The 11,765-nt window shown below is 37.2% G+C and overlaps 1 long non-coding RNA gene across 1 annotated transcript; it reads left to right on the forward strand.

The window, feature by feature from the left end:
• Positions 1-8,288: 8,288 nt before the first annotated feature.
• LOC110934508 lies at positions 8,289-8,829 on the forward strand. Its single transcript, XR_002588394.2, has 2 exons — positions 8,289-8,401; positions 8,581-8,829. It is a non-coding gene; the product is annotated as an uncharacterized LOC110934508 (long non-coding RNA).
• Positions 8,830-11,765: the final 2,936 nt, after the last annotated feature.

Here is an 11,765-nt window from a genome sequence, read left to right on the forward strand (position 1 = left end):
CTAACACATCTCATGCCTATGTCCTAATGCTTACAACTTATCCCATGGTTGGTTAAGCTTAAAAACAAGGTTGAGACATTTGAAATCAGAGGATTAAACCTCATAAACTTGGTGTTTTGTCTAGGGTTTCAACCCACAAATCATGTCAAACATAGTCTTTGATACATGAGTGATTATGGAACAACTTGGGTTGTCCAAACATACAATCCTCACATGATTTGATGATTTCTATTAGTTAGTTTACTTTACATACATGTAAAGACCTTAGTTCATGACCCTCCTTAGTTGTTTTTACATCAAGTGTAGTGGTGAACATCAAAGGGGTACCTAAATGGAAGCCTTGTCTTCCTACCCCATCCATGACACCCATGACTCAACTTGAGGTACCTAAATGAAGATGTAATCTTCTATCTCTTACTTGAGTACTTGAACATTTGGACTTAATAATATGTGTATAACATACGACCTACATACTATCTATGTACACTCGAATCTTTGATGTTGAAATCATATTCATTTGTCAAAGTAGTAGGTTATCATCTAAGGACCTAAACCTTGTTATGATTCTTATGGGTGTTCAACTCATAAAATCATTATAACCCATGAGGTTACCAAGTGTCATACAAGTGTTATGTGTGAAGATGAATATTTTGATATAATATTTTCATGTCACTTTCATTCCAAATCTCGACTCTAAACATGCTTGAACTTAAACCCTTACGCATTCAACCTTCCAACCTCGGCAACTTTGTCACATTGGATAATCGGAAAACATATGCAAACTTTGTGAGTATACTCGTATTCCCCTTTTACTTTTATCACTTTTGGGGTGTAACATGTTTTATCTATCAACAAACTTACACATGAACATTTTGCTTAAACACATGAACATTCCTATAACATGCTTGTATACGTGATGGCTTGATACTTTAAACTTGGGTGATTCTTATGTGTTGAACTTATCATTAACTTCGTACGAGCCAAACCGTGACATATGTAGCGCTATAGGATTAACGACCCGCCCTTTAACATCGGTTATGTCATGAGCATATTGCGTTTTCTTGGTTTGATATGTTAGACACATGCCATGTTTAAATGTTTATCTTGAATCACATGCTTGCTATGAAGAATTGTTCAAACTTATCTTTTGCTATGTACGTATCAAACTTGTATACTCGCCTTTGCTTTTGCATTGAACTTTATTTTAAACATGTTACAGGTTGAGGACGATGATGCTATGAAATGAAGTAGCGTTGATGCCTAGATACACATATAGACGTTTAGGTTTAATCGTTGTATCAATGTTGATTATGTTGTATTGTATTTCCTTTGAACTTGATGTTATTTGATTTCTTTATAATGTTGACAAAAGAATTATGAAATGAAATCGGTTTATTAAATATTGTCACAAATAGCGTTATGATGACTCTAGCAATCTTCACACTTCGTCTCATCCCGATGTTTCCGCCATTGGTTGGGGTGTGACAGATTGGTATTAGAGCCATAACTATAGGGAATTAGGAAAAGTAGGAATGCTTTAACCTAGTCTATAGTTCTAGAGCTTTATTCGTATGTTTTACTTGAAATTACCAGCATACTATCTTATTTGCTTTTATTTATTCTCTTTTGATCTTGTAAGCATATGTGTCACTTGTGGGTTAACACTTAACATGCTATACTTGATTTTATTATGTGTTAATACTTGTTTCTTCATTTTATCCTTTATGTGTGTTCTTGACATACTTTTTATGCGTTAATATTCGTTTCATCATTTCACTTTTATTGTGATGTTCTTGACATGTTATACTTGTTTGTTTAATCTTTAATATACACTTTTCCTCACGCGTTTTACTCGATTATTCTAAATCCGACAACACACATATTACACAAACGAGACGAGTTCACCAAAATAGGCGTGAAACCCATAATTTGGTGAACAACTCTCAATCCATCCACTTTCCTTTTCTTTTTACACGAAATTAACCATCAAGTTAGGAGTGAAATCCTCACCTTGATAGAGAAGTTCAAATTTCAAATTCTAGTGGACCCTCGTCAAAGTGTTGAAATTAAATTTTGACCCGACGAGTACCAACCACACTTAGGATACGAAACCGTCAAGTTAGGGGTGAAACCCGCACCTTGGCGACTAGTTCCACTCCTTGATTTTTTTCATAAATCCCGCCAAGTCTCGAAATTTCGATTGATTTGGGACATGTAGTAACCGGAAGGGTAAATACCGTTAACCGACTTGTCGGCGAGAGTATTTTACCTATTAGGCCAAAGCATGCTCCTCAAATTCAAAAGACTTTTCGACCACTTTGGTTAGTCAAAGTTCCGTTTGGAACACTCCAAACTTTGGTCAAACATGTGTTTCTATTATTTATTTATACGATGCAATCTTTCAAACTCGAGTTTACTTTCGATTTCTCTTTTCACACACACAACATATTGAACCTTTTCCATACATTTATACATATGCATGATTTCATATAATTTAAATTCGTTTTCCTTGTAACGACAAGTGGAGAAATATCATCGAGATGGGAGTGACTTCCTTACCTTGACGATTAGCTCCACTCCCTTTTCCTTAAAACGACCTCACCAACGAGTAGGGGTGATTCCCTAACTTAGGTGACCGTTACCAAAACTTCTCTTTCGAAACATCTTATTATGCAAACTCGATCATACTTTATACCCAGATTGTTTAATGTTATTTAAAAATACCCACTCATACAGATTTCGAAATACATTGTTTTATCAAACGTACTTTTTATTCTACAATCTATTTTCACTCAACTCATATACGCGAAATTCATAATCATGTCTTAAAACGTTTTATTGCTCGAACTTCAAAACCTTACGAAATGCTACCTATCAATTTAATCGGTTCAATGAAACTCTTGCCCATGAACTTCATATTCGACTTAATCACTAAAACACGCCCACCTTCTACTTTTAATCAAAATCCAACCAACCTTTCCCGAATACTTATAAGATCTTATAGAAGTTATATGATTGTTTTACCAAATACCCTTTCCAACACCAACAAATCAATTGTTATTTTATTTTTATTTCTAAGTCCTTTTGCTAAATTTCCCTTCTAAAGATCCTAGTTTTTACAAGGACCTCCTAAATTCATAATTTCTTATTTGATGAAACGAACTTACTTTTTAACGAAAACCTTTTTCCTACACCAATTTACAAAACACGCGGGCAAGAAGTCTTCATGGGAACCGACAATCTTCGACTTACATGATTTTTTTTTTTTTTTTTAACAAAAGTAGCATTTCAATCATTACAAAAATACATTATGCTTAACCAATTAGTACTTTATATCCTCTTACATACACAACTATATTCTACCCTTTCAACCAAGGTCAACCTAATTTTGATTCGATAAACTCAATGTTTCATTTAAACAACTATACATGCATATCATCGTACACATTTTGGTCGATACCTCGCGATAACATCATTTATATCATTCGTATTTACATACTCGACCTTTTGAATGTTTTATACACTTAGATCCGTGGTGTCCCAACAAACACTATTTACGCAATATTTATTTTTCATACCAACACCTATGTTCATACGTCTTATGCTTGTACTTATAAGCATACTACTTATACGTTTTACGCTTCTACTTGTACACATACTACTTACACGTTTTATGTTTATGCTCATACATACATGCGTATTCATACTTAAACTTATGCTCATACATTCATCCTTACTCATGATTCATACATTCATACCTATACGCGAGCGCAACCCGAGGGATTCGCTTGCGTGGGTCCCACACATACTTAAACATGGACTTGCTTATATACTACATTCTTGTACGTACACATTCTAAATTTTTTTTATGTATACCCCGATTCATACACAACTAGTACAAGCTATGCGGATCATGCGACGATCAAAATAATCACGGGTGCACACGGGATTATAGTGATAGGCGTATGAGAACCATAGAGTGTGCTACTGCGTATGGTAATACACGGAACGTAACATGACACCGAAGACGAAACGGACGTAACATGGTCAAAACATGGTGGATACGCCGCTGGTACTTCCTATATATAAGTGTTTTCACCATGTTACCAAACTTTCGTAAAACGTGCCATGAGAAATTCAGTGTTTTACAGACCTTTTGGACCTAATACAAGCTTTAAACAACTCATTAACGCATCATATCCGATTATCCATGCCGAGACTTCATCTTTAACACGCTACTTTCGTCTATCTAATACTTATATCATTCATATACTTGCATTCATTTAGTGTCAATTGTTCACCCCATACTCCTATTATTCTCCATTATCCTTTCTTTCATATGAACCCCGTTCACATTCAAACTTATTTAAACTCCTTTGCCTATGCGCACGCATACCCGTTTTACCTATGCTTAAACGCCTCAACCCATTTTAGTCAAACAAATTCCTATCCTATCGTTCTTCAAAATTTCGTACTTTTCTAAACGTTTCAAAACTCCCAAGTCTCGATTCTTTTAGCCAAAATGCTTTTTCTCCAAGGTCTTCCTATTGAATAAATTTCGGGACGAAATTTCCTAAAGGAGGGGAGACTGTAACGCCTTGCTTTTTCATACTTTCCATAATTAGAAAGCTCGCCTTGTAATGCTATTTTTGGAAATCTTGTATTATTGTAGTCGTCTTTTCGTTGTAAAATCCGAGACTTGGATCATAAATAAAATTCGTATTTCTTTAAATTCACCATCTACATATTCATACATGTTCATACGTTCGAATTCATTGTACATCGAATCCTTATTTGTAATTCATACTTATACTTATTCACGATGCATGTCCATGCTTGTCCTTATATTGTTGATACCTAAAAACCCCTAATAATATGCTTATTTATACAACGGTTAATCATCTAATATGTGACTTGTCACTTACAAACATGTTACATACTTGTACATTACACTTTTTACCTAGTTAAATCATGTTTTATTTCATATTTCACCTTGTTACAAGTTAGGGGAAACATTGTTGCATATTATTACACAACTTAATTAACAAAATTACTCATTATAATGTTTAAAAAATAAAAAAAATAAAGAAATATGGCAGCCCCAATTCAGCAAAATTCAGCCCCATATAGTTGGGTTTTGTGGGCTAGTTTCAAGGTGTAACCCCTTCTAAACACTTCCAAAGCCCAACCCATTGAAACCCTAATCCTTCCTCCTATAAATACCACTTATAACCAGCCTCCCTACCACTTTTGCAACACTAAAAACTCTCAAAACATCCTCCAAACCGTAGCTGAAAGCAAAGGTTCGAGCAGATTGACACCCCTTCACGAAAATGAGCATAACTCACTCAATTCTTATCCGATTCACTTGATTCTTTTTCCTACTTGCTTGGATAATCATGGGGTTCGATTCCTAGACTTCTCCTTGGAGAAATCAGACCTGGAAATGCCCCGAAATAGTCCATAAACTTTCTGTTTGACTTTTATGTTCTTCAAAACTTGTTTAAACCTATGCAACTTGTGTCTAACACATCTCATGCCTATGTCCTAATGCTTACAACTTATCCCATGGTTGGTTAAGCTTAAAAACAAGGTTGAGACATTTGAAATCAGAGGATTAAACCTCATAAACTTGGTGTTTTGTCTAGGGTTTCAACCCACAAATCATGTCAAACATAGTCTTTGATACATGAGTGATTATGGAACAACTTGGGTTGTCCAAACATACAATCCTCACATGATTTGATGATTTCTATTAGTTAGTTTACTTTACATACATGTAAAGACCTTAGTTCATGACCCTCCTTGGTTGTTTTTACATCAAGTGTAGTGGTGAACATCAAAGGGGTACCTAAATGGAAGCCTTGTCTTCCTACCCCATCCATGACACCCATGACTCAACTTGAGGTACCTAAATGAAGATGTAATCTTCTACCTCTTACATGAATACTTGAACATTTGGACTTAATAATATGTGTATAATATACGACCTACATACTATCTATGTACACTCGAATCTTTGATGTTGAAATCATATTCATTTGTCAAAGTAGTAGGTTATCATCCAAGGACCTAAACCTTGTTATGATTCTTATGGGTGTTCAACTCATAAAATCATTATAACCCATGAGGTTACCAAGTGTCATACAAGTGTTATGTGTGAAGATGAATATTTTGATATAATATTTTCATGTCACTTTCATTCCAAATCTCGACTCTAAACATGCTTGAACTTAAACCCTTACGCATTCAACCTTCCAACCTCGGAAACTTTGTCACATTGGATAATCGGAAAACATATGCAAACTTTGTGAGTATACTCGTATTCCCCTTTTACTTTTATCACTTTTGGGGTGTAACATGTTTTATCTATCAACAAACTTACACATGAACATTTTGCTTAAACACATGAACATTCCTATAACATGCTTGTATGGCTTGATACTTTAAACTTGGGTGATTCTTATGTGTTGAACTTATCATTAACTTCGTACGAGCCAAACCGTGACATATGTAGCGCTATAGGATTAACGACCCGCCCTTTATCATCGGTTATGTCATGAGCATATTGCGTTTTCTTGGTTTGATATGTTAGACACATGGCATGTTTAAATGTTTATCTTGAATCACATGCTTGCTATGAGGAATTGTTCAAACTTATCTTTTGCTATGTACGTATCAAACTTGTATACTCGCCTTTGCTTTTGCATTGAACTTTATTTTAAACATGTTACAGGTTGAGGACGATGATGCTATGAAATGAAGTAGCGTTGATGCCTAGATACACATATAGACGTTTAGGTTTAATCGTTGTATCAATGTTGATTATGTTGTATTATATTTCCTTTGAACTTGATGTTATTTGATTTCTTTGTAATGTTGACAAAAGAATTATGAAATGAAATCGGTTTATTAAATATTGTCACAAATAGCGTTATGATGACTCTAGCAATCTTCACACTTCGTCTCATCCCGATGTTTCCGCCATTGGTTGGGGTGTGACACTTTGGCCTAGGCCTGTCCTTCTCATTCTTAGCTTTTCCCGGCCACCACTTCAAGTACCCAATCCTTTTGAAACACCCATCTCTGTTGTGTCCTGTCACACCCCGATTTTCGGTGGGCCCGATCAGTGGGTTTCTACGTGACGATTGATAACAGTTTAACAATTGGCAGCGGAAGATAGAGTAATAAAGTGATAATCATAAAGGCTTAAAATTTAATAATTAAAATTTATAGTAAGTTGTTTGATACAATTCCCGCTAGGTAGGGTCAGAATAAAAGTGACTTAGGAAATCATAGGCCTTTAAGTAGTGGAGTCGCAAATTCCAAAGCTTTTTCTTGACCAAACAATTTCTAGCCTATAATCAAGGTTCGTTACCTGCGTTTAATATTTTGAAAATACGTCATTTCTTGACCAAACTATTTCTTGACCAAACCATTTCCAGCCTATAATCAATTAACCGACTCGTTTTGAAAATTATTTTATAAATCATTTGATATATATTATGATAACCCGTGGGTAATCATTTAATATTTCTTGGGATAGATTTCTTGTCAATACAGTCGGGGACCAAAAATCTATGTCGGTACTTTGATCATGGTACACACCATCATTAATATAACGTCTTCTGGGTGTATGCCTACTACCCTGTGCATATTTTATATGGCCATTCCTAATTGATGAGTCGGGACGTCCGGACACGTTACTATTAACCCCCAAGTTTTTAATGTTATTCAAGCAATACGGATTAACCGGGTTCTTATATTTATGAAAGCATTTGCCGATTTATATAATACCCGCTCCAAATGGCTAATTCCATATCCCAAGTTTTTAAACAAAATAGGCTAAGAGTATTTACTTTTGATTGACTATAAATTCGTAAATTTAGCTCTTTGAAGCAAAGCTGTAAAGCAAGTTGTATATCCTAGGCACAATTATCTGGCGGGCTCTATAGTCCAGAATGAAACAAATTTATTACCCATTAGAATTTTCATGAGTCATTGGTAAGTCTTTTGACTTGACCTGTTACTTAGAATTTTTGTTCGGCTTCGCTAGATTAAGCGTTAACCAGATAGAATGTGGTTTATACCCGTTCGAGTGTAAAGCCTCGTTAGATATAGGTTATTTAACCAATCATTCTGATTTGGAATGATTCAGAAAAGTTTTAACCCAATTCGACTAGTTTATATATTTTATATTATTTAGACTAGTCGTATGTGTAAATACGGCATCAGGTGGTCGAATAGGTCTATGGCGATTCCGTTATGTCACACCCCACCGTGGACTCCGATTTATCCTGGCTGAAGGATAGTGGTGCTTCTCATCACATTACCAATGATCTTAGTGCACTCTCTATGCATAGCCCATACGATGGTACCGAGGAACTTATCATCGGTGATGGTTCGTCTCTTAAAATTACTCATATTGGCACCATGACTCTTTATTTTTCTAATGTTCCTATTATTCTTAAAAATGTTCTTTGTGTTCCTTCTATCTCTCGTAACATTATATCCATCTCTCGCTTATGTCTTGATAACAACATACTAATCTTGTTTTTTTCTTCTTATTTTGTCATCAAGGACTTTCCCACTCGCCGAACCATTCTTCGGGGAATCACTAGTCATGGTCTCTACGAGCTCTCCTCAACCAAGTCTCCTCAAGCTTTTCATTTGCAAACCACCAAGAAGTCTTCATGGCATCACCGCCTAGGACATCCACATTCACGTGTTTTACAACATTTAGCGTCCTTTGTCCCTTTTATTTCTAGCAAGCATGAATCATGTAATTCTTGTTGCATTAATAAAAGTAACAAACTCCCCTTTCATTCATCTTCTTTAACCTCTAATACACCTCTAGAATTAATATTTTCCGATGTTTGGTCCTCTCCAATTACATCCTTTGATGGTTACAAATATTACATAATTTTTGTTGACCATTTCACAAAATACATTTGGATTTATCCATTAAAACACAAAACGGATTCTCTTAATACTTTCATTCGATTTCAAAAACTTGTTGAAAATTTTTTCAAAACCAAAATTAAGCAATTATTCTCTGACAATGGTGGAGAATACATCAAACTATCCTCTCACCTAGCCTCTTGTGGCATTTCTCATCTCACCTCTCCTCCGCACACACCCGAACACAATGGCTATGCCGAACGTCGTCATCGCCACATCGTCGAAACTGGCCTATCTCTACTTTCTCATGCTAAAATGCCTCTCAAATTTTGGCCATTTGCTTTCACCACCGCCACTTATCTCATAAATAGATTACCCACCCCCACCTTGCAAAATGATTCTCCTTATTTTCGCCTTTTCCACATCTATCCAAACTATGAAAAACTTCATAGTTTCGGTTGCTTATCATACCCTTGGTTGCGACCCTACTCAAAACATAAACTCGAGTCTCGATCGAAACCGTGTATCTTCATCGGCTACTCATCCTCTCAAAGTGCTTTCCATCTACTTGATCCCCTTACTCATCGGATCTACACTTCCCGTCATGTCCATTTTCTTAACCACATCTTTCCTTAGAATCCCTTTCTCAAACCTCTACCCCAATCTCACCCTCACCCGACACTTGGTCACCCCTCACCACACAATCAATTTCCATTTCTACACCCCCTCAAAATTCCACCCCCTCCCAAATCCCACCACAACTACTTCTTCACCATCCACTTCAAACCCACCCATCATCACCTATCAAAGGCGTCCACCTCCCAACCAAACACACCCCGCCAAACCTCCACAACCACACACCGAATCCCCTCAAACATCCACCGACCCTACCACCAATACCAACTCGACGTCTCCCACCCCTTCACACATCCCTTTGGACTCGTCCTCCCCTACATCCGAACCCACCACTTCTTATCGCACCCGACCCACCCGTAAACCAAACCCAAAGTATCACAATTCCGACTTTGTCTTATACCACTCCACCACTCATACCCTTCCCGAACCCACTTCCATTACTCAAGCCCTCAAACAACCATTATGGCGAGAGGCCATGCAATCCGAGTTTGATGCTCTAACACATAATCAAACATGGACACTCGTTCCTTCCGATAATGCTCCTAACCTTGTTGGGTGCAAATGGGTCTACCGTACCAAATTCAAACCCGATGGTTCGGTGGACCGCCTAAAGGCACGACTTGTCGCTAAAGGCTTTCATCAACGTCCCGGTTTAGATTATGTTGAAACCTTTAGTCCCGTGGTTAAACCCGCTACCTTACGCCTCATCCTTGCTATAGCCACTTCTTTCAATTGGCCCCTTCGCCAACTTGACATTAACAACGCCTTCCTACAAGGCACTCTAACCGAATCGGTTTACATGTCTCAACCACCCGGGTTCGTGAATCCTTCCTACCCTACACATGTTTGCAAACTTAACAAGGCTATCTATGGTCTTCGTCAAGCCTCCCGTGCTTGGTATGACGAACTCAAACACTATCTTCTATCGGTGCATTTTAAACCCTCTATCTCTGATCCATCTCTCTTCATCAACAAAGTCACATCTTCTCCTATCTTCATTCTAGTTTACGTCGATGATATAATCATCACCGGCGAAAATCCATCTCTCATTAATTCTTTCATCCAAACTCTTGCCACTGGATTTTCTCTAAAAGATCTTGGCAACCTCTCCTACTTCCTTGGTATCGAGGTCATTCCTCACGACCATGGTCTATTCCTATCTCAATCCAAATACATCCTTGATATTCTCACAAAAGCCAACATGAGTAATTGCAAACTGTCGCCCACACCGATGTCTAGTTCCTCTACTATCACTGTATTGGATGGTGACCCCTTACCATCCCCGACCGAATACCGTGCCTTTGTTGGAGCATTACAATATTTATCTTTAACTCGTCCCGATATCTCTTTTACAGTTAATAAGCTTTCACAATTCATGCACAAGCCAACTACTACACATTGGGAAGCTTTGAAGAGATTGTTCCGGTATTTACATGGCACCCTAAATCATGGAATATTTTTCAGACGTCACTCGCCTCTACAGCTCCATGCCTTCACTGATGCGGATTGGGCTGGTGATCGACCATCTTACCGAAGTACCACCGGCTATATTGTTTACCTTGGTCAAAACCCAATCTCATGGAGTTCTAAACGCCAGCCGACACTGACCCGTTCTTCAACCGAAGCTGAATTTCGAGCTGTAGCTTCCACGACAACCGAAGTGCAATGGCTAATCTCTTTGAGGGTCGAACTCGGCTTCAAATCAATGGTTATTCCTACCATTTATTGTGACAATCTAAGTGCAACACACTATTCAGCAAATCCGGTTTTCCACTCACGTATGAAGCACCTTGCCTTAGATTTTCATTTCGTTCGTGAAAAGGTTCAAGAAGGTACTATCCGCGTCACTCACATCTCTGGAGACGATCAACTTGCGGATGCTTTAACCAAACCTCTACTACGACAACGGTTTCAACTTCTCACCTCCAAGATTGGTCTCCTCTCACGATCGTCCATCTTGCGGGGGCATATTAGAACACATTTGGTCAAAGAAGTTTCAAATTCAATTTAATTCTAGCGTTGTAACTTACCAATTAATTGGTCAATACCTTAGCTTTAATTCTAGTGTTGTAACTTACCAATTAATTGGTCAAGATCCTAGCTTGTTTAGTTCCTTAATTTTAGCTCATTAGTTACTAGACTATAGCTACAATCTTGTATATATGTAATCCTTTTAGTCATTGAGAAATTACAAGTTTTGATACTTTTATAGTGAACATAAAATGTAA

The sequence above is a fragment of the Helianthus annuus genome, chromosome 4 (assembly GCF_002127325.2).
Source record: "Helianthus annuus cultivar XRQ/B chromosome 4, HanXRQr2.0-SUNRISE, whole genome shotgun sequence".
Lineage (NCBI taxonomy): Eukaryota > Viridiplantae > Streptophyta > Magnoliopsida > Asterales > Asteraceae > Helianthus > Helianthus annuus.